The 26,336-nt window shown below is 40.8% G+C and overlaps 1 protein-coding gene and 1 non-coding gene across 2 annotated transcripts in view; one reads left to right on the top strand and one right to left on the bottom strand.

Moving 5' to 3' along the window:
- KLHL14 (kelch-like family member 14) overlaps window positions 1-26,336 on the top strand; it is a 111,405-nt gene that overhangs the window by 52,351 nt on the left and 32,718 nt on the right. The gene's annotated exons all lie outside the window — the stretch shown is intronic.
- On the bottom strand, window positions 10,949-11,020 carry TRNAC-GCA. The gene has a single exon. It is a non-coding gene; the product is annotated as a tRNA-Cys (tRNA).

Here is a 26,336-nt window from a genome sequence, read left to right as displayed (position 1 = left end):
CACTCTTAAGTCGCAAGCCATACACTCCCAAAGGGAATATTTTGTGACCTTCATTTTTAACTTCAAGACAGACTGTGTTCTGAAAATAAATGAAACACTTTCTCAGGCAGCAACATGGAGGCAGATATTATATTTACCTTCTTAATTACCTCCACTTCCCCGCCTGGTTCACAGGTACACCCCACAGACACTGGGCAAATCCTGAATCAGGGGATTAACTCTCATTTTCCAGGGCCGCAGACAAGTACCAAAAGCGGCTAAACATTGGCTCATTACTGGAGTGGGTAACCATTCCCTTCTCCACGAGGTCATATACTGCTTGTGCCAAGACATCAGCCTTTCAAAGACATGTCCAGCCCTTAAATATGTGTAGTTAGGTTTCTCTGCTTATCTCAATTCTATCTTTGAACTTGCAAATACCTATTATGTAAACCAGCCTCTTTGCAGACTATTCATCCAAAAGAAGTAAGAGCTAAAAAGACAAGGAGGGGTTTTGAGTTTAGCAACACCAAAATGGTAATGACAGTTTTAATTGAGCATTGTATTATGTATCCAGCACTGTGTTAAGCACATGGTGTGTGTAAGTCACTCAGTCATGTCCAGCTCTTTGCAGTCCCATGAACTGTGGCCCGACAGGCTACTCTAGCCATGGAACTCTCCAGGCAAGAATACTGAAGTGGTAGCCATTCCCTTCTCCAGCGGTATCTTCCCGACCTAGGGATTGAACCCGAGTCTCCTTTTTGTGGGCAGATTCTTTACTGTCTGAGCCACCAGTTAAGCACATTACATATCTATTATTTGGTGTTCACAAGGTTCCATTTTAAGGCAGATAGAATTAGCCTATTGAATATGTGTGTGTGTGTGTGTGTGTGTGTGTGTATAAACCTAGAGCTTAGAAAGACTAAATAACTTGTTCAAAGTTACAGTTAATAAATATATGAGATAATATTCCAAGACATGAAATTTTGACTTCAGAAGCTGGATACTGCACCTTGTCTCATCCTGTCTCTACTGAGGACTCTTTCTCCATCTCGTGGCTGAAGCTAACATAGATGAAGGAATTCTCTGTGGGAGACACTGTGCTCCATGCTCTCACGATGATCTCGTTCAATACTTGCAGTAGCAATGTGAGGCTGAGATCCTTATCATCCAATTTTATTGATGATACAACCAAGTTGAGGAGTATTCAGTTTAGCTCAGTTCAGTCGCTCAGTTGTGTCCGACTCTTTGTGACCCCATAAACCACAGCATGCCAGGCCTCCCTGTCTATCACCAACTCCCAAGAGTCCACCCAAACTCATGTCCATTGAGTCGGTGATGTCATCCAACCATCTCATCCTCTCATCCCCTTCTCCTCCTGCCCTCAATCTTTCCCAGCATCCGGATCTTTTCAAATGAGCCAGCCCTTCACATCAGGTGGCCAGAGTACTGGAGTTTCAGCTTCAACATCAGTCCTTCCAATCAACATCCAGGACTGATCTCCCTTAGGATGAACTGGTTGGATCTCCTTACAGTCCAAGGGACTCTCAAGAGTCTTCTCCAACACCACAGTTCAAAACATCAATTCTTCTGTGCTCAGCTTTCTTTATAGTCCAACTGTCACATCCGTACATGATCACTGGAAAAACCATAGCCTTGACTAGATGGACCTTTGTTGACAAAGTAATGTCTCTGCTTTTGAATATGCTATCTAGGTTGGTCATAACTTTCCTTCCAAGGAGTAAGCGTCTTCTAATTTCATGGCTGCAATCACCATCTGCAGTGATTTTGGAGCCCCAAAGAAGAAAGTCAGCCACTGTTTCCACTGTTTCCCCATTTATTTGTCATGAAGTGATGGGACTGGATGCCATGATCTTAGTTTTCTGAATGTTGAGCTTTAAGCCAATCTTTTCACTGTCCTCTTTGACTTTAATCAAGAGGCTCCTTAGTGCTTCTTCACTCTCTGCCATAAGGGTGATATCATCTGCGTATCTGAGGTTATTGATACTTCTCCTGGCAATCTCGATTCCAGCTTGTGCTTCTTCCAGCCCAGCATTTCTCATGATGTGCACTCATCTCACACGCTAGTAAGGTAATGCTCAAAATTCTCTAAGACAGGCTTCAGCAATACGTGAACTGTGAACTTTCAAATGTTCAAGCTGGTTTTAGAAAAGGCAGAGGAACCAGAGATCAAATTGCCAACATCTGAGGTATCATTGAAAAAGCAAGAGAGTTCCAAAAAAACATCTACTTCTGCTTTATTGACTATGCCAAAGCCTTTGACTGTGTGGATCACAATAAACTGTGGAAAATTCTGAAAGAGATGGGAATACCAGACCACCTGACCTGCCTCTTGAGAAATCTGTATGCAGGTCAGGAAGCAACAGTTAGAACTGGACATGGAACAACAGACTGGTTCCCAACAGGAAAAGGAGTACGTCAAGGCTATATATTGTCACCCTGCTTATTTAACTTATATGCGAGGAGTATGTCCAAGGTTATTCATGATGGGGTCAAATTAGGGACCAGTTAGCTTCAGAACCTGCCTCTTAAACTGGACAGTGCTTTTATCTTGTCACTGTGATTTTAAGGATAAAAATGGACAGGTATTGTGGACTTTCTAGTGTAATGGAACTTTATGTGTTTCTTTATTGAATAAATTTTTTTATTGGATAAATTTTATCCTCAGAAACATTCTGGGTTATATCCCTATCTAGTCCTCACAATTGGAAAGCATTTTCACATCGGTCAGTCATGGGATTCCCCACAATAACCCTGTGTGATAAACAGGACAGACATTATTATCACTGGTTGATATATGAGAAAACTAAAGTTCAGAGTGGTTAAGTTACTTGTCAAGGTCATGCAATAATTGATGAATCTGTGACTCAGACCCGTGGCTTCTGACCTAATTTAGTTTAGTGCTCTTTCTATTAAGCCATGTTCCATGAAACCTTATTAGGAGTTCTCTGACCTGTAACTGACATTATTCGAACTCTTTTTAACATGGTATTTTTTTTTTCAGCTGGATTATTTAGAAAAGTATATGTCAGAAGCTTTTCATTCACTCAAGCCATTTTGAATGGAAAATAATGAATTCCTTGTTTGCAAACAATGCAGAGGTGAGAACTCACAGGTGCCATATTAAAGCTAAGGCATATTTGGTGAGTACCAGGAAACAGAAGATGTTTAATTACGAGAGCTACTTAGAGACATGTAGGCAAGGGCTAAGAGCATCTCAAGGAGTAGTGTACCCCCTTTCCTTGTTTGCCAGTGCTAAGACAGTGGGACACTGACACCAGCCTTAGGGCTGAAAGGCAAAGGGAGGGAGAACTTTCCAGAACCAGAGACAGAGGGCGATGTTGAAACGACCTCAGTAGAAGCTTCGTTCCAACAAGGAAGGTAGCCCACACTGACCCAGAAGAAGGAAGCTAGGGGTAGAAATACCCTGACCTTTCTCTTCTTCCTCCCTCAGTCTTCTGAAACCAAATCCAGTCAGAAGCCAGAGGAAAGGGAGCCCTGAGATGTGGTCAGGGGCATCAGCACTCAAAAGAACCAAGAGGGTCCCCAGACATGGAGAGTGGATCTGCAGGGCAGTCAGGAGATGCTCAGCATTCATGAAGCCCCCTTTAAGTAGACACCAAGCTCTTCAACTGACGGTGTGAAAATACAGATACATTTTTTCAGTTCTTTGTAACTGTAATACCTAGTTTGGCTTACCAGAGTTCCTTAAAACCTGAGCTGTATTATATTTTCTTCTGAGTCAAACTGGACCACTATCAAGTAAAGAAACTGAAATGGAGGCTGGTAACAAGGAGACAGTGACGAGATGCCCCCCAAACCTACCCACCAGGTACAAGCCAAGCCTGAAGCCAGTGTTATCCTAAGTCCATCCCCCACAGTAAGAATGACCGTGAGGATTTGTTTACCTTTTTGAAGATGGATGTCTTGTCTTCCCTGTGATTCTCTTTGCCACGTTGAAGACAATCTCCATGGTACAGTCTTGTGCTTTGCACACATTATGTGACAAAGTGAAAATTCATGGTTTGGTTCACCATTGGCAGAAAGCACAAGTGTGTTTGAGATGAGAATGAGACCACTGTCTTCAATGGTGTAGATCCCTGTCGGGCTCTGTGCGCATCTGCCCATGTACTGTACTGCTCCTCTCCCTTTTCCCAAGTTCCTTTGAGTTACATTTCTCTCCCTTTTTCGTCTTTGTGGTCCATGTTGCATTAGACTTGAGGCTCGTTGCTGATAAAGAAAAGGTGCTACATGTCTGCGGGATGACATTGGTTTGAGCTGGGGCCTCTGATGGGCACTAAATGATAAAAGAAAATGCCTTCCCAGGAGGGCCCTGTGTGAGTCACACTATCTGTTTTTCAAGGTCAGATGGGTATTTGCAGATTCAAAATGGGTGAATCAGGCGAGTGGGTTCACTGTTTTTGAGATCTGAAGGCAGAAAGGGACTTCTGGAGAAGGTGTCCCCAAACTTGTCTCCACTGGGGCATTAGGTGTTTTAACATTTTCGTCACAGAGAGATGTTCAGGTTGGCAACTGAGGAAGACCAGTCATGCGAAAAAGCGGAGTTTGATTAATAATTCATTTAAAACAAATGTCCCAGGGTAGGAGAAGAGGAGCCCTTATTGAAGTGAATTATTGTTCAGTTGCTAAGGCATGTCTGACTCTTTGTGACCCCATGGACTGCAGCATGCCAGGCTTCCTTGTCCTTCACCATCTCCCAGAATTTGCTCTAACTCATATCCACTAAGTCGGTGATGCCATCCAACCATCTCATCCTCTGTCATTCCCTTCTCCTCCTGTCTTCAATCTTTCCCAGCATCAGGGTCTTTTCCAATGAGTTTGCTCTTCACATCAGGTGGGCAAGAGCTGACTCATTGAAAAACAGGTAAAACTGTAAATTTCGTGGACATCAAGCCCTAACCAATGCTCAGGGAATGTGGATGTCAGAAACGCATCACTTATAATGAGTATTATTAACCCCAATATAAATCTAGTTTGAAAGCCATTTCCCCCTCTCTTTTACCCCTTAAATGCATGGCTTGCTTCTGATCTCTTACCTGTGCAGGTTCATATGATCTGTGGTAACAGGGCATCAGGGTTGGCAGACACCTGGGGCATCCCTTTGCCTCTTGAAAACTTCCCAAGGGGTGTGTTACTCTGCACACTTACAGTTGATCTTTGAACAATGTGGGTTCAAACTGCATGGAAACGGTTACACTCAGATATTTTTCAGGAGTAAATACTAATATCACAGTACTGCGCCTTGGTGTTTGGGTGAACTCATGGATGTGGAGTGATCTTGGCACAAAGGGCCAGTTGTGAATTACTCTTGGATTAACACTCCGCGTTGCTCAGGGGCCAGCTGTACTAAGAAATGCCCAGGTTTCCTGCTGGCAGGATTTTTTTTTAATTTAATTTAAAAATTAATTTCATTTTGATATACTTTTAATCCAATTAAAAATTGCTTTACAGTGGTATGTTTGTTTCTGCTGTGCGACAAAGTGAATCAGCTTTGTGTGTACATGTATCCCTCTTCGACCTCCCTGCCATTCCCCCATCCCACCCCTGAGGTCATCACAGAGCCGCAAGCTGAGCACTCTGTGCTGTACAGCAGCTTCCCCCCAGCTATCTAGTTAACGCATCGTAGTGTATACGTGCTGATGCAACCTCCCAATTCAGCCCCCTGTCCCCGCTCCCCTCCGTGTCCACATGTCTGTTTATGTCTGCGTCCCTCTCCCTGCCCTGCAAATAGGTTCATCGGTACCACTTTCCTAGTGCCTCTAATATGTCCTTCATCTCAAATGAAAACTGTATCCATCTGGTTAAGTCATCTTCTGACTTCAAAAATGTAACTTTGCAAAAAAAATGTGCCTTCTCAGGTAATCCTGGATGCCACTTTTTCTAGTTACTCTGTAAGCACTCATGTTTGCCAGACTATCATCCTGAGCCCTCTTCTCATCCTGAACACCTTTCCTGCAGCATGGCATCCGTAACAGCTCGTGATAGACCATTAACCCTGACCTTGACCCTACCCCTAACCCTAATCTGCATTTCCTTCCCAGACTTCTCTATTGCAGCCAATAACTGTATTTCCAAGTGCTTCCTGAACATCTCCACTTAGCCTTAAAATTGTTATCTTGCCTTCACACCCATTGCCTTCGCTGTTCTCCATCGCAGTGAATGACATCTGCATCTCCCCAACCTGGGAACCTAAGAGACATCCCTAGGTGTCCCTCTCCTCCAATCCCTTTTTCATCTTACCAGCGTGTTGTCACTTTTATCTTCTGTATCCACTTTAATCCATTTCTTAATCTCCATTCACATTGTGGATCCCTAGCACAAAACCTTCAGCAAATTCCCAAAACAAGATTCCCCGAAGGTGAGCTTCAACCCAGCACAGCTTCTAAAGCCTGCCTCCTTGGATTCACTGTATGTTCGTTCTCCCATCCCTCTCCTTTCCTCCAGCTTCTCCAAACTACACTCAGATCCCTGAGATGCAGCCCTTCTGACACTAGGCCATTGCTTGTACAGAATGCTCTTGGTTCTAATTCCATGTAAGTTATGCAACACTTGGGCTTCCCTTGTGGCTCAGCTGGTAAAGAATCTGCCTGCAATGCAGGAGACCTGGGTTCGATCCCTGGGTTGGGAAGATCCCCTGGAGAAGGGAAAAGCTACCCACTCCAGTATTCAGGCCTGGAGAATTTCATGGACTATATAGCCCATGGAGTCGCAAAGAGTTGGACACGACTGAGCAACTTTCACTTTATGCAACACTTGCTCTGTTTCGAGCTTTGTGCTTGGAGTTTAGGATACAAATAGGACATCACCCTTATTAAGGTTGCCACAGTTTTCCCAGGAAACATACAGGAATTAGTTCTATATAATATGCTAGGTCAAGATAAAATTAGGTAATACTTTGGTCACCTGATGTGAAGAGCCAACTCATTGGAAAAGACCCTGAGGGCAAGAGGAGAAGGCACCAACAGAGGATGAGATGGTTGGATGGCACCATCGTCTCAATGGACGTGAGTTTGAGTAAGCTCGAGGAGACGGTGCAGGACAGGGAATCCTGGCATGCTGCAGTCCATGGAGTCCCAAAGAGTCGGACACAACTGAGCGACTGATTACTACAAAAGCATATAGTGTTACACCCACATGGCCATAAATGTCCTTCTGACCAAGTGCCAAGGTACTTTCTGACCCCCCTCTAACAAATCATTGGTTTCTCCTCTGTGTTGTCACAGTTCCCTGCCCAGACCTACCTTCTGAAAGCTTTTTGTTTGTTTGTGTTATAATTGCTTAAATGTCTGCCTTCTGGAGTGGGGGGGGTTAAATTAGGAGTTTAGGATGACATATACACACTACTACATGTAAATAAAACAGATGATCAGCAAAGACCTACTGTATAATACAGGAAACTCTCCTCAATATTCTGTAATAACCTAAATGGGAAATGAATTTTAAAAAGAATAGATATATGTACATGTATAAATGAATCACTTTGCTGTATATCTGAAACTAATACAACATTGTAAATCAATTATACTCCAATATAAAGTAAAATAAACTTTGAAAAAAAGAAGAGAAAACCCAGTCATGCGACTAAGCTATAGGGTGTGTGTGTGTGTGTATTTCATGTTTTCTAACATTTCCCAAATATACTTATTTTAATATGAAGTTTCTTCTAAAAGCAACAAAGTCAATAATATCTATAAAAGTAAAATATACTGCACTTTTTAAAGAATTATTTGTATTAACATATTTTATACAAAATTAAAAGGTACAAATATGAAACAAAAATAAATAAATACCTAGTCTAGTCTATCTTCCTAGACTGAAAGCATCTGTCCCTCATGTATCTTTATAGCCACTATGTCAAGTACATGTAATAATTATTGAAGAAATGACTGAGTGGTACCTAAACTACAATAGCAGCTTAAGGAGCCCTGGAAATCAATAGACAGACAGTCAACAAAGCCAGTTTACCTTTACATCTTATTCCTACAGTGATCAATTTGAATAAAAGTCACTTCAAGCTGTTTGAGATATACATAAAATGTTATATGGTGAGGCTTCAAGGTACTTATCGTTGTTAATGATGAGAGAAATTCCAATTCATTCAGGTCTTTGAATAGTGGACTTCTGGGTTAGACTCATATTTTATAGTTCACATTCAAATACTGTGGCACGCTTTTAAAATGTATTATTTTGTATGGACTGTTTATCAAGGGACTACCATAGTGGCATGAAACAGGTACTTTCTCAGTCATGTCTGACTCTTTGCAACCCCATCAAATTGTAGCACAGTGTGTTATACATTTTGATGAAACTAGCAGGTGCTATTTTTACAAAATGTTCATGAAAGCTGCTGCTGCTACTGCTAAGTTGCTTCAGTCGTGTCTGACTCTATTCGACCCCATAGACGGCAGCCCACCAGGCTCCCCCGTCCCTGGGATTCTCCAGGCAAGAACACTGGAGTGGGTTGCTATTTCCTTCTCCAATGCATGAAAGTGAAAAGTGAAAGTGAAGTCACTCAGTTGTGTCTGACTCTTAGTGACCCCATGGACTGCAGCCCACCAGACTCCTCCATCCATGGGATTTTCCAGGCAAGAGTACTGGAGTGGGGTGCCATTGCCTTTTTACAAAATGTTCATGAAAGCTAGGCAGTACCAATCTTGTGAGTTTATTTATATCACTATAAAGATACACAAAGATTGAAAATAGGATAGAGTTTTACCATAGTGACTAGAAAATTAAAGTTAAAATTGTTTTTAAACTCTGTTAGAGTATAATAAATCCAAAGATGTATGGCAATTAAGAACTGGCTTTCTGGGACTTCCTTGGTGGTCCAGTGGATAAGAATCTACCTGCTATTGCAGGCGACACGGGTTCAATCCCTGGTCCAAGAAGATTTTACATGCCCTGGAGCAGCTAAGCCTGAACACAACTGTTGAGCCCCTGTACCACAGCTAAGACCCGAAGCAGCCAGAGAAAGAAAGGACGGAAGAGAGAAAGGAAGAAAGGAAGAATTGGCTTTCTGTGTAAATGAAGCTCTTAGATAAAATATATGCACCAAATACCAAGGGCAATCTAGGTCTCAAATTCATTTTATTCAGTAAAAATGCTGCACCTCAATCTAGTTTGCTTTATGGTGCTGGGTCCCCTTGACGTTTAGTATCTGGGCTCTCTTACTAATCATGAGGCCCTCATCAAATTATTTACATCTTCAGAGCCCGGACTGTTTCAGTTTTAAATTCTGGGATACGATCCCATCTAATGGAAGGTGCTTGGGAAAAAGTCCCTTGTAAACTGGAAAATGACACACAAATATGATGAGTTATTACTCCAGGCAGAGACAGGACAGCAAAACAAAAGCAGAACATAACGAAACATTTTAAACTTAGGAAATTGCAAAGAGTAGGGAACTGCTGAAAAGTGGGTTGAGAGCCGGTGTAAAGGGTCAGGTGAAAACCGTTTAGATCTTGTTCTGTAGTCAGTGGGGAGTCACCAAAAATCTTTGAGCGGGGAAATAACGTAATTAAATCTGTGTTTTAAAAGTTAATTTAGGGTGAATTAGAAAAGGAGAGACTGGAGACAGGGTAACCATTTATTACATAACCCACGCAGGGGATAATTAGAGCCTGATTTACTGCAATGGCTATGAAAACAATGAAAGAATGGCAAAATTAAATCTCATTTCATAAGTAGAATTTAAACTTCATTTGTCGTGCTGGACAGTAGGAGGTAAGAGATAGTCTGGCTTGATTGGCTAAACTGAACTAATGCCTTTTTGCTCAAAAGAAGAAGCTAAGAAGAACAAGCTTACAGAAGGAAGGGATAAATTTAGTCTTAAACATTGAATTGTAGTGTCTGTATTCATCATATGCAGCTTTCTGCCTGGCACGTTGTAGGTGATCAGTGAATATTTGGTGAATATATCAATGAAAGAAGGAAGAATTAAAGACTAGGAGAGACTTAAGGGAAGTTACCCAGAAAGGACTGGAAAATATTGGTCTATATGACAGAGGAGAAACGGCTAGAAGTACAAATTCTAAAGTCAGCGTGTAAGCAAATTGAGATCCGAAAGGAAGAAGAAAGTGAAAAAAGTAAAAGTGTTAGCAGCTTGGTCTTCTCACTTCCATACTTTTTTCTTCCATTTCAATTTATGACTTAAATCTATCATCAAACTGTAGTTGTACCATTAAATTAAAAATACCATTATTTTTTCCTTAAGACTTCCCATAATACAACAATATAGGAACAGATAATACTTTTCATGGACTAAAAGTATGCCGAATAGAACCAAAATATTTAGTGCGTTCACTTCATATACTGTGACTTGTATACACAAATGTTGCCTGAGAGGTTTTGGAGCTGCTGGCCTAACACACTGACCATCATGAATTAGGAAAGCCAGTTTGGAGAGGGAGGGCCTTCATTTCAATCAGAGTTGGCCTTGCTCTTCTAGGCCCAGCCTAGACTAGCAAATGAGGACAGCAGAGTGAATAAGAATATGGATATAAAAAGAAATTAAACCTAAAGCTTTAGGAGTCTTAGTGTAAAAGGTTCATATCTACAAAAGCGATATCTGAAAAATATTAAAAATATAAACTAGATACAAAATACAATGTACTGTGGTGACCTAAATGGGAAAGAATTCAAAAAAAAGAGGGGCTATATGTCTACATAGAGCTGACTCACTTTGCTGTACAGCAGAAACTAACACAACATTGTAAAGCAACTGTACTCCAATAAAAAGTAAATTTTAAAATATAATGTAAAACAAAAACCAAATTCTAAATATTAATTGTATGAGTGAAAGTGAAGTCACTCAGTCATGTCCAACTCTTTGTGACACCATGGACTGTAGCCTACCAGGCTCCTCTGTCCATGGGATTTTCCAGGCAAGAATACTAGAGTGGGTTGCCATTGCCTTCTCCAGGGTATCTTCCCGACCCAGGGATTGAACCTGGGTCTCCTGCATTGCAGGCAGACACTTTACCATCTGAGCCACTGGGGAAGTTTAAATTGTATGAGTAAAGGGGTAAAATTGATTGTTAGAATTCAAGCAAACTACATACCTGACAGTTTATAAAATTTTAGCCTTATCATCCCTTTCCCTTACCACACAAGCACACACACACGCACACTAATCAGTTTTTTTCATAGCTGATACATGACCAATTTACTTGCATTTACCACTGTCCTTTGGCTTCACCTACTCCCTGAAGAATTAAATAACCAAAGAGCAGGATTAAAGGAGGTAACGTAACAGGAGAAATAATAATACTAAAATAATATATGAACCAGATCACTGAGTAATCAAGAGTTGACTGTATTTTTAAAAGAGTCATCATTTATCATTAGAGCCCAAGAATTCTTGTTTCTCAGTTAATAAAAAAATTTCTGTTAAAATTGCTTCTAAATGTCAAGTGAATATAATTCAAAAAATGAGAATATAAAATTAGAACTGTTTTTAGAAGCACCGTTAAAGCCTTGTAATTTCACTGACTTTTTAGATTCTCCAACTGAAGTTACACCTATGGACATTTTTTCGCCTCATTATTGGCTAGTGGACATGAACTTGGAGCAGTTTTTGTCAGCTCAGAGGCCCCAGTTGGTTTGAATGGTATTTCCCTGCAAAGGATGATAATATTGATTTGTTACAGGCATCTTTGACTATTAAGGATTCAGAAAGCTAAATTCCACTTGAGATGAGGAGCTATGATTCATAGGACCCAGGTTAATATGACAAGAAAGAGTATAAGATATGTTGAAATTACTTAATCCATAAAGGGTCATCCAAGAGACATAGAGAACAAACATGGATTCCAAGGGGAAGTGGGGATGGGATGAACTGGAAGATTGGGCTTAACTTATATACACTACTATTAATATGTATAAAATAGATAACTAATGAGAACCTTCTGTATAGCACAGGGAATTCTACTCAGTGCTCTGTGGTGACCTAAATAGGAACGTAATCCAAAAAAGAGAGGAGATAAATATGTGTTTAGCTGATGCATTTTGCTGTACAGCAGAAAGTAACACAGCATTGTAGAGCAACTATACTCCAATAAAAATCTTTTTAAAATGATCATCCATAGTTTAAATGCATGTGTTATTTACAAAATCTGGGGGAATACTTTAAGGTAAGACTTTTTTATTCCATCAACTTCTTCACTAAAATATTTGCTTTCTTAACGGAAGGCAACTTACTGTATTGAAGATGAATTCATTGCTTCCTGGGTGGCTTAGTGGTAAAGAATCTGCCTGCCAATGAAAGAGATGCAGGAGATTTGAGTTCAATCCCTGGGTTGGGTAGATTCCTTGGAGAAGGAAATGGCCACCCAATCCAGTTTTCTTGCCTGGAAAATCCTGTGAACAGAGAAGCTGTGGGGTTGCAAAGACTCAGACACGACTGAGCAAATGAGCATGTTCACCGTGTACAGTAGCGTTGGGATCCCAACCCACAGCTCAAAGACCACTCAAGGTAAATTCACCAAAGAATAAAAGATAAGTTGAAGCTACTAAAAAAATATCAATAGTTAAATGCCTACGTATTTGTAAAAACCTGGCAGAAATTTAAGGAAGAGGATTTTATTTATTCTTTCAGCTTCTTTAAAATGTTTGCTTCTTAAAGTAATTTACCAGTTAAAAATGTTTGCCTCTTGTATGGAATTATTCCCTAAAAAGCAAAGGATGCCAAATCATTTTTCCAATTGTGTGTATACTATAAATAGAAATGCAAGTTTATGTTGATGCCTGGGTCAAAATTTCCTATAGACAACAGAACAACAGTAAATTCTAGTTTATTACATCTCTGCCACATAAACACCACAGGACTTAACCTGAAGATCTTTTAAGTTACTGAAAAATCTGATCTTTGTGAAAAAATCTGTCTTTGATAATAACAGCATAGGATGTGTCTGCTAAGTATTGGTCCATATGAGTTTCTAAAAGAGGAAATAAACTATTTAGATTGCCTTCAGCACTGAAGTATGAAGTTCAAAAGGAGGTTTCCACAAATAGCTAGAGAATCAGAGATAGATTCTGTCCAGTTCAGATATTTGGAATTACTTAGGAGAAATGAAGTAAAGAAAATAACACTGATATTATTCTCTAACTCAGCATGGCCTGCATCGGGGGGCGGGGGGCGGGGTGGGGAAAGGACACCAGAGTTTTAAAGAGATCCCCCAAATCTTGTTGTATGGATGTTGGTTTTCCTCTTTGTTTTTGTTGGCTTTACTTAGAGCCCCATATTTGAGCAGAGTTCTTGATGCTTTTCTGGGGGGCCAGCAGAGAACAGTGTACACCATCTAGTGGTTGAGTTCAGAATTGCAACAGTGCAAGAAGTGTTTGAGCAGAGTGCGGCGGTGGGCGTTTGCCGCCATGGCAGTCCACAGACACTCCTTCCACATGTCTTCAAATGCCTGAGGAATGCTAAAGCGATTGCCATGAATTCCAGAGGGAAACCCTCACCGCACATAAAAAGATTCGATCGAGGAAGTTAATTTAAACAGCCCTCAGTTAAAATCCTACTTTATTCTGACTACATAGGTATAATTACTCTGCTTTAATGAGAACTCTTTTTACTTGCCTGCTTAGTACCAGAATTAATATTCCTACTGTAACAGTTTGTTATGTCAAGAAGTGAGCAACTTGGATGGGAGAGGAAATAGGTTCCATTTATGATCACATGCTAAGAGAATTGCTTCTCTAAATCAGTAACCAAAGCTGGGTTTGCCAGTCTATGAACTCCTAGGGAGCCACGGAGCTACCACAAGGACCTTGAATCCACAGCCACAAGGAACATTTTCTAGAAATCAAATATATAACGTCTTCTACATGCACTGGATTCACAACTGCAATTCAAATGTAGTCAGTGAAAGAACATTATTAAATCATCCATAGTTTGGTGGGTAATTTTCATCACTATATCTTAGTACATTATGCTCATCTAGAAATCCAGAAAATTTATTTCTTTATTTTTATACAGTTATATATAAATTACAAAAAAATAAACATTTAAGAAACATAATGGTCCTGATGTCTGCAATGCTACTTCTAAGATTTGTTCTGAGGAAATAATCATTTACATATCACATTCAAAGACATTCACATCTGTGTTGTTTATAAGAGCAATTAATAAGAACCAAACTCAGGTGTTTGACAATTAGGGGATGTTGAGTGAGTTTTAGTTTATCCATACCGGGAAAAAAAAAATATATATATATATATATATAATATATTATATTATTATATATAAATAATATAAAATATATACATACCACTGTTAAAAACTACTAAGGAAAAATCTATATTTTTCTTGATGAAAATACCATACATTTAAGGTGACAGAAGATTAGAAAAGCAGATATATCATATGCATACCATTTTTATGTGTTTGTGAGAAGGCAAAGAAAAAGTCTAAAAGGATACCTTTTATCCCATGAGAAATGAATAATTTATTTTTACCAAGCTTATTACAAGAGAAAGAAAAGCGTCAAGGATGCCTCTGAAGTTCTTGTCCCGAGCAAGTAGAAAGATGGAATTGACACTGACTTCCATGGAAACATTTGGAGCGAAAAGGCAGGGTTTATTTGGAGGCATGTTAAGTTTGAGAGCACATTTGGTACCCAAGTGGAGCTGTATTGACGTGAATAAAATCATGTGGCTGGAAGATCACCAAGACAGTGAGGTGGATGGACGTGAGAAGAGATTTCAATGTCATGCTCTTGGGGCATGTCAACGTTAACAGATTGAGTTGATGAGCAGCAACCAGTCGTGAGTAAACTAGAAAGCAGCCGCTTAGGTTGAAGGAGGATCCAGAGAGAATGGTCTCCAGGAAGGACACAGGTATAGGAGAGAGTGGTCGATGCAAATTGACGCAGCTAGATCTCATGAGATGAGCGATGGGAAATGACATTTCACTGATCAACATGGGCTTTGACAACAGATGCTTCAGTGAAATGATGAAGCTATTCATAAAAGCCTCATTGAAAAGGCTCAAGTGACGATGGAAGGGGAACAATTGGAAACCTGGAGTGAAGGCAACTCTTTCAATAATTATTTATATAAAGGAAAACAAGGAATGGGATAGGGAGGAAGACACGGATATTGATCCAAGAATGTTTTTTAAGGTGGCAAAGCAGCCCTTGTTTCTCTGCTGGTAGGGGAGATCTGATAAAGAGCCTGGGGCGGGAGTCAGGGGTGGAGGGAGGGCAATGAAAGACGCAAGACAGGATAAGATTGCTCAGAAAATATCCTCAAATAGTTGAGAGAGAATGGGATGCAAATGCAGGGCCTGACTTTAGAAATGAGTGTGGATGGTCCATCCACCCTTAATAACAAAAGGAAGCAAAAGGAAAGGTAGGGTATAGATAATACTGATGCAGGTAATTTGATAGGTACAATGCTGGAAGCCTGTGGGAGTTCTTTTCTAAATGTTTCCATTTTCTCAGTGAAATAGAAAGCAATGTTATCAGCTAAAAGTAAATCAGGGAGCAGATGTTACAGAGTTGAGAGAGAGCAAGCTACAAAATAGTCATTTAGGACAAAGGTCAGAAAAGTTTTTCTTTAAAGGGCAAGGTTATAAATATTTCATCCTTTGCAGGCCATTAGGTATCTGTTGCAATTCTTTAACTCTGCCATGGTAACAAGAAAGCAGCCACAGACAATATATTAACTGGTGGCTATGGTTGTATTTAAATAAAACTTTGTTTACCAAAACAGGTGGTGGGCCCAGTTTGGTCCTAGACCTTAGTTTGATAATAAATGGTGTAGGGGAACACAGTAGGAATTTCAGGCAACAATAACGTGAATTTTAAATGCTGTCATAAAAATATATCTCCAGCCACATGCTGGAGTTGTGTGTGGCTGGATATAACCAAGATTTGGTTTTTCTACACAAGTATGAAGAATGGAGAAAGGAATAAGAGAGTTGAGTGTGTGTGTGCCAGGAAATTATTAAAAGGCAAGTATTGGTATCTAAGCTGAGTCAGGAGGGAAGCAAGGACTTGACAGCTAGGGGGTAGTGGAAAAGAGAAAGGCTTAATAATGGCTTTAGGCCTCACTGCCAGCCTTAGATGCTCAGATGCTTTTCCTGAGGGACGACGACGATTCATTAGCTATTTTATTGGAGAGTAAGAACTAAACTGTGGCTCCTACTTTGTAGAGTGACAATGCTTAGAGTAGTTATCATTCTGCTAGAGAGATATTATGCCACTTCCCATTTTATCAACTTGAAGTAAAGGAGAAGCCACAGTAAGTTGAATGCTTGAAGGACAGTCTTGTTTACAGTAATAACTAATTTTTTTTAGTTATGAGGACTACTCTCTCTCTTTTCTTCCCCTATGTTATTATGAAAACTCTTCTTGCCTATTCCCTGTCCACAAATAATAGCCATTGTCATGTTTAAGTTAATGGTCTTTTTTCCCTCTCTTGATTTCTCCCTTTTTCTTGGTCTTCAGCTCTTAGCCTTTACATGTGGTTATGTTTTACATTTTCTGGGTTGACACTTGAAGATGCTTACACTCTTCTTTTTTGCTCCCTTTAGACTTTATCTCTTTTGTTGCATTTATGATCTTTAAGATGATGGCTATTTTTTTTAATTACAATAAGTCCACTACATGCAAACAAGTTCTGTACCAAGAGTGCATTCATAAGTTGGGTACCTCTTACCCCAAGCACCCAACTAACACAATTGTCTATATAGTACTGTACTGTAATAAGTTTATAATACTTACCTTCCGCACAAATGATGCATAAAACACAAATCCCCAAGATAAAACATTTTTAATATTACAGCACAGTACCTTGAAAAATACAATAGTACTTTCATTTTAATAGCTGGCATACAGGGGCTGGCATTGAGTGAACAGGCAAAAAGAGTTACTGATGAGAAGAATTGGAGGAGGTAGGTAATGGTAGAGCTGAAAGATTATCAGCAATAAGAGATGGAGACAAGCTGCAGTTTCACTCAAGCCTAATGTTGTTGGCACAACATCAGCATCTGGTTCCTTGCTGGAACCAGATACACATTCGCATCTTTGAAAGCTCTCAACTTGAAGGTTCGAGTGTAAGGGACTTACTATTATTTTAGCAGAAACATGCCCAGGTGATGAAAGAATGTTAACATGATCTAAGGACAAGATCCTTTCCCTGTTCACTTGGTTAAGGCTTTACTCCCTTCCTGAAATCTTCACAGCCTCTCTACTGAGAGTAGTTGACTCTTTGGTATTTAGGCACCCTCATGACCTTGTCTCACTCTGCTTTCCCAACTTGACATCCCATTGCTTCTTAAACCTTGCTTTACACTCTAACCCAGCCAAGCTCCCTAACAGTTCCCCAGCCACCGTGCCTTTCTGCACACAGATGGCATTGACTGGAATTCCCTGAGCTCCTCAGCATCGCTCCATTTCCCATCCTTCCTTAAAGACCCATCACAAATCTCCTTTTAGCTCTTATTTTACAAGACAACTTAAAAAAAAATTACTCATTTGCCTCATCCTTCTCTGTACTTTGGACTTATGTCATTACCTATCCTCTACTTTTTCTGTCCTTTATCGATGCTAAAGCTGTACTTTGGCCACCTCATGCAAAGAGTTGACTCATTGGAAAAGACTCTGCTGCTGGGAGGGATTGGGGGCAGGAGGAAAAGGGGACAACAGAGGATGAGTTGGCTGGATGGCATCACCGACTCGATGGACATGAGTTTGAGTGAACTCTGGGAGTTGGTGATGGACAGGGAGGCCTGGCGTGCTGCGATTCATGGGGTCGCAAAGAGTCGGACACGACTGAGTGACTGAACTGAACTGAACTGATATTCTACTTTGCATTATATTTTCATGTGACATAAATTTTTCCTTCATTGGACATAAGCCACTGCATTCTTCTCTGTTTAATACATAGCATGAAGTAGGTGTCTAATATATATTGTTGTTGTTATTGTTCAGTCATTAAGTCCTGTCCAACTCTTTGCAACCTCTTGGACTGCAGCACGCCAGGCTTCCCTGTCCTTTACTATCTTCCAGAGTTTGCTCAAACTCATGGCCATTTGTCGATGGTGCCAGCCAACCATCTCATCCTTGGTTACCTCCTCCTCCTCCTACCTTCAGTCTTTCCCAGTATCGGGGTCCTTTCCAGTGAGTTGGCTCTTCACATCAGGTGGCCAAAGTAGTGGAGCTTCAGCTTTAGCATAAGTCCTTCCAATGAATATTCAGGGTTGATTTCCTTTCGGATTGACTGGTTTGATCTCCTTGCTGTCCAGAGGACTCTCAAGAGTCTTCTCCAGCACCACAGTTTGAAAGCATCAATTCTTTGGTGCTCAACTCATATCTGTACATGACTACTGGAAAAACCGTAACTCTGAATATATGAACCTTTGTCAACAAAGTGATGTCTCTGCTTTTTAATACACTGTCTAGGTTAGCCATAGCTTTTCTTCCAAGAAGCAAACCTCTTTTAATTTCATGGCTGCAGTCACCATCCACAGTGATTTTGGAGCCCAGGAAAATAAAATCTGTTACTGTTTCCACTTTTTTCTCATCTATTTGCCATGAAGTGATGGGACTGGATGCCATGATCTTAGTTTATGAATATTGAGTTTTAAGCCAGGTTTTTTTCACTCTCCTTTTTCACCCTTATCAAGAGGCTCTTTAGTTCCTCTTCTCTGACTGCCATCAGAATGGTATCATCTACATATCTGAGGTTGTTGATATTTATCCTGGCTATCTTTATTCCAGCTTGTGATTCATCCAGCCCAGCATTTCACATGATGTACTTTGTATGTAAGTTAAATAAACAGGGTGACAATATACAGCCTTGATGTACTCTTTTGTCAATTTTGAACCAGTTCGTTTTTCCATGTCCACTTCTAACTGTTGCTTCTTGATCTGCATACAGATTTCTCAGGAGACAGGTGAGGTGGTCTGGTATTCCCATCTGTTTAAGAATTTTCCACAGTTTGTTGTGATCCACATAGTCAAAGGCTCTAACGTGGTCAATGAAAGAGAAATAGATGTTTTTCTGGAATTCCCTTGCTTTTTCTATGATGTTGGCAATTTATCTCTGGTTCCTCTGCCTTTTATAAATCCAGCTTATACATGTGAAAGTTCTCGGTCACATCCTGCTGAAGCTTAGCGTGGAGGGTTTTGAGTGTTTCCTTCCTAGCATGTGAAATGAGCACAACTGTGCGGTAGTTTGAACATCCTTTGGCATTGCCTTTCTTTGTAATTGGAATGAAAACAGATCTTTTCCAGTCCTGTGGCCACTGCTGAGCTTTCCAAATTTGCTGGCATGTTGAGTGCAACACTTTCACAGCATCATCTTTTAGGATTTGAAATAGTTCAGCTGGAATTCCATCACCTCCACTAGCTTGGCTCTTAGGAATGCTTCCTAAGGCCCACTTGACTTCACACTCCAGGATGTCTGTCTCTAGGTGAGTGACCACACCATCATGGTTATCTGGGTCATTAAGAACTTTTTTTTTATAGTTCTTCTATGTATTCTTGCCATCTCTTCTGCTTCTGTTAGGACCTTGCCATTTCTGTCCTTTATTTAGCCCATCTTTGCATGAAATGTTCCCTTGAGATCTCTAATTTTCGTGAAGAGATCTTTAGTCTTTCCCATTCTGTTATTGTCCTCTATTTCTTTGCATAGTGCACTTAAAAAGGCTTTCTTGTCTCCTTGCTATTCTCTGGGACTCTACATTCAGTTGGGTATGTCTCCCTTTCTCCTTTGGCTTTTGCTTCTCTTCTTTCTCAGCTATTTGTAAGGCCTCCTCAGACAACCACTTTGCCTTCTTGCATTTCTTTTTTGGGGGGATAGTTTTGGTCACCGCCTCTTGTACAATGTTAGGCACCTCCATCTATAGTTCTTCAGGCATGCTATCTATCAGATCTAATCCCTTGAATCTATCTGTCACCTCCACTGTATAATCATAAAGGGATTTGATTTAGGTCATATCTGAATGACATGGTGGTTTTCCCTACTTTCTTCAATTTAAGCCTGAATTTGGCAATGAGGAGCTGATGATCTGAGCCACAGTCAGCTCCTGGTCTTGTTTTTGCTGACTGTATCATGCTTCCCCATCTTTGGCTGCAAAGAATATAATCAGTCTGATTTCAGTATTGACCATCTGGTGATGTCCATGTGTGATATATGTTAGGTAAAAACTAAATGAAATCTCTTATCCTCACGGAACACATGTTAAGCTAGGCTAAATCACACAAGGATCATCAGCATACCTGTTGATAATATGGGGACCTGTGTCACTTCATCCTAGTCACAGCCAAATGTGAATCTTTTGAGGACCATACATTTCTACCCCCAATAAACCAAAACTGTGTTTTAAAGTCCATTCTCTATCAAGTTCGTGCTCTAACAGTTTCATGCTTTTGTCAACTAGTTATCACAAGTGAAGGAATTTTGCTTCTTTGGGGTTTTGTGTCCTTCATAAAATTAAACAATGTAAGAATATTTGAAGGAAGAACTAAGGAAAGGGGACAATAAAAGAACTAACTTTTATCGTTTGTCTGTAATGAGCCTGGTGCATTCTGTAAGTTATCCAATTTAATTGAATTCTTACAATAGCCCTATAAGGTAGATATTATAATTCACATCTTACTGATGAAGAAAACCACGACTTCTAAACTCACACAGTTAAATGATACCAAACCTAGATCTGTATGACAATTTACTGCCTTCCATTTTAAAAGGCAGATTGCACATAAGTCTCCAAGACTGAACCTAGGAGCTAAAGCCACATGCATATTGCATTGTTAGTCTGCCTTAACTAAATTGCTTTACTTTCTTCATCTGAAATGTAAAAGTATTGGTTGAAAGTTACAGAAATCCAATTCAATATAACTTAATGATTTGTATCAAGTTAACAAATGTTTATCAGGTGTTCTCTGTGTGCAAGATATTTTTTCAAGGCACTAGGGATTCAGTGATGAGCAAGGCATTAATGCAGCCAGGAACCGAATATTTTAGTATGTTTTCTGTCTATGCAACTAATATATTTAGTATGGAAATACTTTATAAACAAAAGATCTGTCTAATGATAAACATTTCCAAGTGCTATTGAGAATACTACAAGAGGGTAAAAGAGTGATGAATAACAGAGGAGGCCTTTTTTAATGGTTACCTGGGCAGGTCTCACTTTCTAGGGACACTGAATGAAGTGAAGGAGTGAGCCATGGGAATGCATGAAGGGAAAACATATAAGGCAGAGCAAACAGCAAGAGCAAAGTCCTCAACCAGGAATGTGTTGGGGTCATAGGGGAAATTCCCAAGGAGATCAGTGTGGCTGGAGCACCACTGGGGAAGGAGACAGTGGTAGAAAAGTTGGTTGAAGGTGGCCAACAGCCTGGCCTTATGGTTCTGGTAGGTCATTTCAAAAACTTCAAACTTTACTGAGGTCAATGACAAGTAAGGAAAAGACTGACCAGAAATAAATGTCATCATCTGACTTGGTTTTTGAAGGATCATTCTGGGAGCCCTGTGAAGCTTAAACTAAAAGGGGTAAAGGAGACTGTTGGAAGGCTTTTTAAAAGGCCAGTGGGGAAAGGGGTTTATAGACCATCTAAACAGGAGAGGAGAGCTGCTCTGACCTTATGGATAACTCAGAAACAAAATGTCAAAGTTTGGTCTCATTTCTCCTGGCTCCTGTTCTCCTCTCATTTCTCCTTACTCAGGTTTGCTTCTCCATTTTCACAAGAAACTCCAGGATCTGTGGCCAGAAAGGAAAGATTTCTTCTTGTTAGAGCCAGGGTGAAATTCCCGCTGAGGGGGCTGGCTGGACCATGGGGCCATCTTGAGACTGACCAGTCACTCACTGTGTCCACCTCTGTGTTTATGGCCCAGGGGATGGGGTGCTCTAAGGATACCTGGAAGGAGCAGCAGGATAAAGAAGTATTCATTTTCTGTCACTTTTTTTATTTTTTAAGATAAGGCAAAGCACTCTGTGAACACAGCAGAAGGATGGAATGGCTAGGGAGAGATTAAAGATGGTGTATCACTACCTGATGGAGGCAAGCCCCAGTGACTTCTCCCTTCTCTGGATTTCTCTGCCACAAAGCTCCTGGACCACTGTGCACTCCTTACAGATGGTCTCCTGTGTCTCTGTATTAGTGTTTCAAATAATATAGCAACTGCAAGCTCCCCAAGAAAATTAAAAGGGCCATAATGTAAAAAGCTCTGATAAATCTAGTACCTGTAATGAGACTGTGCTGCGTTTGCACATTGATTTTGACCACACTTCCCCAGAGCCCAGAAGCAGTAGTGTCATACGTACCTATATCTGCAGTTTATTGAGAGAACTTCACATATGGGACTAACCAAAAACAACTTTTTCTCCCAACCACTGATTTTTTAAAACCTCTGTATTGGATGCCTCATCTCTCCCTGTGGCTACAGGAAAAGGTCTTAAAGCAACCCCAGGTGTCTTGGGACAGTCAATCAAAACCTTGTTCTCTAAATATACTTGAAGTTTCTCTGTCTCCTGTGGTTCCCCAAGTTCAGTGATTTATTGGGAGGACTAACAGAATCAACATATAGTCTTACTTATAGCTATGAGTTATTGCAGGGGGGAAATAGAAGGCAGGATCAGCAATAAGAAAGGATGCATGGGGCAAAGTCCAGAGGAAACCAGGCTTTTCGCAGTGGAGACACACGAGTTGCACCCATTCTTTCCAGCATACAATCATGACAATACCTATGAAACGTTGTCTACTGGAGAAGCTCATTAGAGGCTGAGTGCCCAAAGCTTTCACTGGGGACTAGTCAGGTAGACGTATGCCTAGCACATAACAAAATTCCATACTCCCAAAAGAAAAACAGCATAAATCTCATTGTTTGTACAATTTGGGCACAGATAGCCACTCTTAGCTAAGGTAGTGAACTGCTCTTGAAATCTAAGTTCCCTAACATTAGCCAACGGAGAAGGCGATGGCACCCCATTCCAGTACTCTTGCCTGGAAAGTCCCATGAATGGAGGAGCCTGGTAGGCTGCAGTCCATGGGGTCACTAGGAGTCGGACACAACTGAGCGACTTCACTTTCACTTTTCACTTTCATGCATTGGAGAAGGAAATGGCAACCCACTCCAGTGTTCTTGCCTGGAGAATCCCAGGGACGGGGGAGCCTGGTGGGCTGCCGTCTATGGGGTCGCAGAGTCGGACACGACTGAAGTGACTTAGCAGCAGCAACCTTTCTAGGAAAGGCCAGACTTTTCCAAGGGTAGCAGTTTCAGGCCTGCTGTGTTAAATCTTTCCTGCACACTGAGGTTGACATGAAGGTGAGAAAGACTGACTCACCCTTAGATGGAAATCAACCATGCAAGTAGTCTGGTTCAACCAGAGATAGAGCAGAAGGGGAGGAAGACAGAGGAAAGCTCTCATTTGCCTGGTGTTTTTAGAACCTGACTTTCAAGAGGTAAATGCTGTAAAGCTGACTTTGTTTTCTCATGAGCTGTCTTTATAGACACTGTTGTACACCTCTTTCTTATTTTTTTATTTTTTTTAATTTAAAAAACTTTTATTTATTTTTCTTTTATTATGATCATTATTACTTTCTGGTTGTAAGCCATGCAGCATGCAGGATCTTATTTCCCTGACCAGGGATGTAACCCACCCCGCTATCTTGGAGGTGCAGAGTCTTAACCAGTGGACCTGCAGGGAAGTCCCAGTTATGAACCTGCTGAAGGTGTCCCACTGTCCACCACATGGCTTCTGTTAGGGTCACCTTGCCCTAGAAATTAATCTTCTTGGTTGGGAAACCTTTCATGGCAGTTCTAGCCAAGCAGGCCCACAGCTCAGCCCACAGGGAGGTCCTGGGTGCTATTTTTTCCACCAAATCCAGAAATATGGGCTACTCCTGCCCCCACTCTCTTCTCAACACTCCGAGCACTGACGGCGTCTGCCAGCTTTGTGTCTTCAGACTTCTCCTTGTCCCCAGAAATCCCTAGGAGACACAGGAACAACTGGCCCAAAGTATTTCCACCAGCCTTTGCTTTGTCTTTGGGGAGCCAGATGGGAGAATTCTGTTCTTCTGTGCATGGAAAATGCCCAGTGGTTCCACAACCACTCTGTTTAAAAAAATCCGGACTCACTAGTAGTCTTCCATGTCATTGTGTATACATAGGCAAAATGTATGTATGTGCACAAAATCATACCACCACCAGGACCCAGCTTAAGAACCACTTTTAGAAACTCTTGCATCAATGGCCTGAGATAGGTCTTTTATTTTTTTAACACAAAGCTGTCATTTATCGAACAACAACTGTCTGCCAGACACTGACCTACAAAGTGCTGCTTTGCACAGAAAGGGAAGGAAATAATTTACCCCAACAGTCCTGGTTTTATGATTTATCTCAAGTCTCACTTTCTCCCTGAGGTTATACTTATTTCCATCCCACTTCTTCCATTGCTCTTCTCCTAGAACACATGTGTCTTACTTCTTTATTTACACATTCTCTTTTTCTCTGCACTGTGAGCTCTGAAATACAGGAGTGGTGTCCCAGAGTGTATCAGAATAACTAATTCCTCAATAAGTATTTTTGAATGAAATAAGTGAATGAATGAGCTGCTATCTCCTAAGTTTTATAGTGAACTACCAGAGTTCACTATACTCAGAAAACGAAGATCATGGCATCCGGTCCCATCACTTCATGGGAAATAGATGGGGAAACAGTGGAAACAGTGTCAGACTTTATTTTGGGGGGCTCCAAAATCACTGCAGATGGTGATTGCAGCCATGAAATTAAAAGATGCTTACTCCTTGGAAGGAAGGTTATGACCAACCTAGATAGCATATTCAAAAGCAGAGACATTACTTTGCCAGCAAATGTCTGTCTAGTCAAGGCTATGGTTTTTCCTGTGGTCATGTATGGATGTGAGAGTTGGACTGTGATGAAGGCTGAGCACCGAAGAATTGATGCTTTTGAACTGTGGTGTTGGAGAAGACTATTGAGAGTCCCTTGGACTGCAAGGAGATCCAACCAGTCTATTCTGAAGGAGATCAACCCTGGGATTTCTTTGGAAGGAATGATGCTGAAGCTGAAACTCCAGTACTTTGGCCACCTCATGCGAAGAGTTGACTCATTGGAAAAGACTCTGGTGCTGGGAGGGATTGGGGGCAGAAGGAGAAGGGGACAACAGAGGATGAGATGGCTGGATGGCATCACTGACTCGATGGACGTGAGTCTGGGTGAACTCCAGGAGTTGGTGATGGACAGGGAGGCCTGGCGTGCTGTGATTCATGGGGTCGCAAAGAGTCAGACACGACTGAGCGACTGAACTGACTAACTGACTGACCAGAGTTCACTTTCCAATAATGAGTGTGTGTGATCCACATCAGAAAATACGTCCTTACAAATTCTCATTATATGTACCGTATCCATTTCCTTCCTCTTGCCATCAATAACTTGGAACAACAATAGAGCCATCACCCAAGAGAATTTAAGCTGTTGCACAATCATTTTTGCTGTCCTGTTGCCATATCATCCACAGTATAAATAGCCCTGGCTCCTTTGACCTTCATCAAGTATTTGCACAAGTTTAAATAATATAAGCTGCTCTATGGCTTTAATTCATTTATAGAGTTGACTCTATTTTTAGTGAGTCTTTTTGGGTGTAGATCAAAGAAAAGTGAAATTTCTCAGTCCTCCAGAAAGACAAAATCAGGAAGACACTTATTGGCACTTAGGAAAAGGGAGACGTCAAAGCACTAGCATGTTTCATTAGCATGCCTCTGAAAACACACTTTAGAAATGCAGGGGGGCAAAAACTAATATTTTGAAGCTATTGCAGTGCTCATTCCCAGGTCTTCACAGGTGGCTCAATGGTAAAGAGTAGGCCTGCCAATGCAGGAGACATAGGAGACTTGAGTTCAGTCCCTGGGTTGGGAAGATCCCCTGGAGGAGGAAATTCCAGTATTCTTGCCTGGGAAATCCCATGGATAGAGGAGCCTGTCAGGATACAGTCCATGGGCTTGCAAAGAGTCAAACATAAATGAGTGACTGAGCACATATGCACACAGAGTTCATTCCCAAAGATGTTTTACCTTCCAAAAGTAAAAATAAAACTATTCTAAGTTCTAACTAACATATCAAGAACTATTCAAAATACAGTAGTTAATATTGTAATGATAGAGTCATAATTTGAAAAGTTAGTTTTGGTTGAATAGCTTAAGAGAAGCCTGATTTTTTCAGACTCCTCAGTCTTGCTGGTTATTAGCACTTCCCTCCATTAAAGCACTCAGAACTAAAACTGTAAATCAACATTTATTGAAAAACCTTTGACCTTGGCACAATTAGGCTTATGATAGTTCCTA

The sequence above is a fragment of the Bison bison genome, unplaced genomic scaffold (assembly GCF_000754665.1).
Source record: "Bison bison bison isolate TAMUID 2011002044 unplaced genomic scaffold, Bison_UMD1.0 scf7180017864498, whole genome shotgun sequence".
In the NCBI taxonomy this organism is placed as follows: Eukaryota; Metazoa; Chordata; class Mammalia; order Artiodactyla; family Bovidae; genus Bison; species Bison bison.
This window is presented reverse-complemented; position numbering and strand designations above follow the sequence as displayed.